A 5,708-nucleotide genomic window follows, 5' to 3' on the forward strand; every position below is an offset into this window, starting at 1 on the left:
ATGCTAAAGCTGAAACTCCAGTACTTTGGCCACCTCATGCGAAGAGTTGACTCATTGGAAAAGACTCTGATGCTGGGAGGGATTGGGGGCAGGAGGAGAAGGGGACGACAGAGGATGAGATGGCTGGATGGCATCACTGACTCGATGGACGTGAGTTTGAGTGAACTCCAGGAGTTGGTGATGGACAGGGAGGCCTCGTGTGCTGCAATTCATGGGGTCGCAAAGAGTCTGACACGACTGAGCAACTGAACTGAACTGAACTGAACTGAATACAATATGGCTAAAGTATTATTGTATTTTGTACCAGTCATTAAATGTCTTATTTTAAGCTACACTGCTGTTGAGTGGAAGATGTAAGGTAGATACTATCTGTTTCTCACTGGTTACAGTTAGAGGTCGATACCCTAACCTCCAAGGGTCCATATCAATGATGTTGAGCTTACAGACCAATTCTTGCCATTACACAGGACAAGATCTAATTTTTGGATAAAAGATTAGAAGAAAAATTTTAATTTTATTGCATAGCAACTTTTTTTTTTAACTCTTTTTTTTTTTAAATTTTTGCCCAGATCTCTACAACACAGTTCCATTTTCACAAGCACACCTGATGACTGAATCAAGAAGATAATTTAGGCTTCCCAGTGGCTCGGTGGTAAAGAATCTGCCTGCCAATGCAGCAGAAGTGAGTTCGATCCCTGGTCTGGGAAGATCCCACATGCCACGAGGCAACTGGGCCGTGTGCCACAGCTATTGAGCCTGTGCTCTAGAGCCTGGGGGGCAACTACTGAGCTCACATCCCACAGCTACTGAAGCCCACACAGCTTCTAGAGCCTGGGCTCCAGAACAACAGCAGCCTCTGCAATGAGAAACCTGCTTGTCACAATTAGAGAAAAGTTCATGCAGCAACACAGACCCAGCAGAGCCCAAAAATTAATTAATTGAAATTTTAAAAAAGAAGATAATCTTAATTTTGAAAGTCTACATATATTCCATGAGGCTGAAAGTCTTGTCATATTTAAACGGGGGAAAAAATCCCCCCACCTCCAAATTTTCATTTTTCCTGACTTGACCTCATGCAAAAAATGTTATCACCACTGGACTAGATAATTCATTTATTAATCTATCATGTCCTAGAAATGAAATTAAGAAGATGGACACCTGGTCTGAGGGTCTTGGTTCAGGGAAAAGGAAAAGATATCCATTTTAAATAGAGGAGGGGCGGTTTCCGTGGGATCCGGGAGGTGGCTTAGGTACTTTACGTCAGGTTTTGTACAGTTCTCGGTCTTCTCTCCACAGACTCCCTAGGCCTCGCCTCTGATTTCCCTATGTACCACAACAGTAGCCAGAAGAGGCACTGGACTTTCGCCAGGGAGGAGCAGCTGGCGCGGTTACCGCCGATCCAACCGTAAATTCAAATGCAAAGCAGTGGCGAACGGGAAGGTGAGGGCTCGGGCTACCGCCCTTAGGCCTTGGGCTCTGAAAACTCTTGCCTGTCCCTCCCTCCCCCAGGACTTACCCCACACCTCCCTCCCGCCTCTTAGGCGCAGAGTGCGTTTATCCATCTAATCAACAGCGAGCACCTTGCCAGGTACAGTAGGTAAGGAGATGGACAACGCCTCCATCCCCTCAGTCGAGCGGCGGACTGTATAGTCAGTAACAAGGCAAAGAAGACCCTTGTAGGATGCTAATGTACCAGGGGTAGGTTTCTCTTAGTGGCTGGTGTGGAGAAGATGGGGAAAGGACTTTCCCGGCGGACAGAGCCACAGGTGCAAAGGAGGAGTTCAGAAATCGCAGAGCTGGTCTCCAGAATGCTCTTGATCGTGTGTGGCGGAAGCAGAGTGTTTGAAAGGCTGGAGAACACAGGCAGGGAACTTGTAAGCGGAAGTTCTTCCAAATGACCCAGTCTTTCTTGAACCTCATGAAGAAATAACGCTCTGCAAATATTATGAGAAAAGATTATTGGAATTCTGTTCGGTGTTAAAGCCAGCAATGTCAAGATCTGTTGTGGTGCTAAGTCATGTGCAACTCTTTTGTGACTGCGTGGACTGTAGCCCGCCAGGTTCCTCTGTCCATGGGATTTTCCAGGGTACAGCTTGTATGTATTTCAAGAGCTTTTATCTTAATAACTCAGTAATGAAATATCACCCCTGGATAATAATGCTCACTTGTGAATTTTTGGCTTGCAAAGTAGATGAATTCAATGTATCTAGTCCACAGTTTGTTGGAAATCTGTGGGAGAGCCCTCTTGTACAAGAGAAAGCCCTCGAACAGATTCTGGAATATGAACTGCTTATACAGCAACTTAATTTCCACCTTATTGTCCACAATCCTTATAGACCCTTTGAGGGCTATTATAGACCCATTGATTTAAAGACTCGCTATCCCCTGTTGGAGAATCCAGAGATTTTGAGGAAAACAGCTGATGACTTTCTTAATAGAGTTGCATTGACGGATGCTCACCTTTTATACACACCTTCCCAGATTGCTCTAACTGCCATTTTATCTAGTGCATCCAGAGCAGGAATTACTATGGAAAGTTATTTATCAGAAAGTCTGATGCTCAAGGAGAACAGAACTTCCTTGTCACAATTACTAGATATAATGAAAAGCATGAGGAACTTGGTAAAAAAATACGAACCACCCAGACCTGAAGAAGTTGCTTTCTGAAACAGAAGCTGGAGAGGTGTCACTCTGCTGAGCTTGCACTTAATGTAGTTACGAAGAAGGGAAAAGGTTACGAAGATGATGATTATGTTTCAAAGAAATCCAAACATGAGGAGGAAGAATGGACTGAGGATGACCTGGTAGATTCTCTCTAGCCATTTGAAATTGATTTGTCAATGCTAACTAATCATCAGACGGATGAAGCATGTCTGGCATTTAACTGTATTTGTGAAAGCATCAAAATATATTAAACTTTTCTATTCATATTATTTAAAATTTTTTCCTTTCAGGGTAGCTTTATGTGAAATAAAACATCTTCAAAGGAGCCAGAGTAACACCAGGTTTGGGTAACCTTACCCCATCATGATTAATATCAAACTAAAGCTATAATTTGCCAAAATAAATAAATAAATAGAAAGGGCATTTTTCTCTGTCTGACATGAGAGCCAGGAAGACAAGTAATTAGCTAAATATGTTTATTCACTCACTCACCATGTATTCATGTAATATAAAAAATGACAATAATGTGTCTGTCTCTAGTATCTCTCCAGAAGACCCAAAGCATTCTTTTGACTTGGTAACTATGATTTATAGATCTTGTCTCTCAAATATAATCAACATCTTAACTGCTTCTTCTTCCTAAAAATAGTTTGGATTATATTTCTTTAAATATATGTACCACACACTTAAGATCCTCCCTGGTGGTTCAGTGGTGAAGAATCCACCTGCAGTGCAAGAGATCGGAGTTTGATCTCTGGGTCAGGAAGTTCCCCTGGAGAAGGAAGTGGTTACACACTGCAGTATTCTTGCCTGGGAAATCACTTGGACAGGGAAGCCTGGCAGGCTACAGTCCTTGGGGTCGCAAAGAGTTGAGCATGACTGAAACGACTAACACTTTCACACTTTCACCCTATACTTATCCACAGGGTACTCACCTACTAATTGTCCAGTCACTCAAACTGCCCTTGCAACTGGTCCCTTTCACCTTGAAACTTCAAAGTATCAAGGCCACATTGCTTCCCTGTGCTGCTCCTTTATTTGGTAATCATAACAAATGCTTAGCACATTAGGGTCCTAGATAAACATTGACATAATCACAGATTCTATCCTTGATAACCACCAGCTTCAAAAATCAGTTGCCTTTGTACCTCAAAATAGGCAATGCAAACCATAATTACTTGCTGCTATGACATCTACCTAGGGCTTCCCTGGTGGCTCAGTGGTAAAGAATCTCTTGCCAAGCAGGAAACTTGGGTTTGAATACTGGTCTGGAATAATCCTCTGGAAAAGGAAGTGGCAACCCACTACAATATTCTTGACTGGAGAATTCCATGGACAGAGGAGCCTGGTGGGCTACAGTCTGTGGGGTCACAAAGAGCTGGACCCCACTTAGAGACTGAACAACAGCAACAGGGATAATATCTATCTGCAGCACATGCGTCTTAGCTGCACATCAAGCTGTGAATTCAGGCCAGTCAAGGTGTGTTGGGAAAGGCAGATCAACTGGACACAGGAAGCTGGGGGGTCACTGTGTCCTTGAGGGCTTCAGGCAATGTCCTAGGCTCACTCCTACTGACTTTCTCCTCCCTTAGTGAAAGGACTTCCACCCCCTCCCTTTCGTTTACTAGGAATTATCTTTACCTAATATGTTCTTACTTCTCAGTCTGTGGGTTTCATTATTTTGCAGCCAGTTTCAAACTCTGGGGGGTGGGGGTGGGAAGGAAACCTCCCCACTGCAAGATAGCCATGGTAGAACAAGGGGGTGAGGGTGGTACCAAGAAATGACAGGCGTGCCAGCTGGGACCACAAGTACGGTCAGCGCAGTACATCGGTCTGCACTGAGTACCGTCGGCAGGACATCTGCAGACACAGATCCATGTGGCAAAGCGGAGGTTCCATGAGCTTTTAGGAAGTCATTATGATGGCCCCTCAAAATTATGTTTGAATGGATGACACTTGAGGACATTGAGCTAAGGGAGATAAACCACCTACAAAAAGACAAATACTGTACGATTCCACTTCTAGGAGGTACTTGCTGCTGCTGCTGCTAAGTCGCTTCAGTCGTGTCCGACTCTGTGCGACCCCATAGACGGCAGCCCACCAGGCTCCACCGTCCCTGGGATTCTCCAGGCAAGAACACTGGAGTGGGTTGCCATTCCCTTCTCCAAAGCGTGAAAGTGAAAAGTGAAAGCAAAGTCGCTCAGTCGTGTCAGACTCTTCGTGACCCTGTGGATCACAGCCTACCAGGGTCCTCTTTCCATGGGATTCTCCAGGCAAGAGTACTGAAGTGGGTTGCCATTGGTACTTAGAGTTGTCCAATTCATAGAGACAGAAAGTAGAATGGTGGTTGCCAGGAGTGGGGGAGGGGAAATAAGCTGTTTAAGGGCATATAGTTTCAGTTTTGCAAGATGAATAGAGTCCCAGAGATGTAAATGCAACTTTACTGGGGTAACTGTTGTCGCTGTTCAGTAACTAAGTTGTGTCCGACTCACTGTGACCCCATGGAGTACAGCATGCCAGGCTTCCCTGTTCTTCACTATCTCCCAGAGTTTGCTCAGATTCCTGTCCATTGAGTCAGCGATGCTATCTAACCATCTCATGCTCTGCCAGCCCCTTCTTCTTGTGCCTTCAATCTTTCCTAGCATCAGGGTCTTTTCCAGTGAGTCAGCTTTTGGCATCAGGTGGCCAGAGTTCTGGAGCTTCAGCTTCAACGTCAGTCCTTGAGCTTCACATCAGAATTGTGGTGCTAGAGAAGACTCTTGGCAGTCCCTTGGACTGCAAGGAGATCAAACCAGTCAAAATATCAACTATGAATATTATTGAGATAGAATATATACAAAATAAAATAGATATACTTTAAGTATACAATTTGATGACTTTTGACAAATATATATTAATAATATATCCATGTAACTACAATCACAATGAAGATATAAAACTGTATCGGGGATTTCACTTGTGGTGCAGTGGTTAAGACTTCACCTTCTAATGCAGGGGATACAGATTTGATACTTGACCAGGGAACTAAGATCTAACTTGCCTCT

The 5,708-nt window shown here is 44.0% G+C and overlaps 1 pseudogene; it reads left to right on the forward strand.

The window, feature by feature from the left end:
- The window catches only part of LOC104996064, an 18,620-nt pseudogene extending 15,741 nt beyond the window's left edge, over positions 1–2,879 (forward strand).
- Positions 2,880–5,708: the final 2,829 nt, after the last annotated feature.

This window comes from Bison bison, unplaced genomic scaffold (genome assembly GCF_000754665.1).
Source record: "Bison bison bison isolate TAMUID 2011002044 unplaced genomic scaffold, Bison_UMD1.0 scf7180017864289, whole genome shotgun sequence".
Lineage (NCBI taxonomy): Eukaryota > Metazoa > Chordata > Mammalia > Artiodactyla > Bovidae > Bison > Bison bison.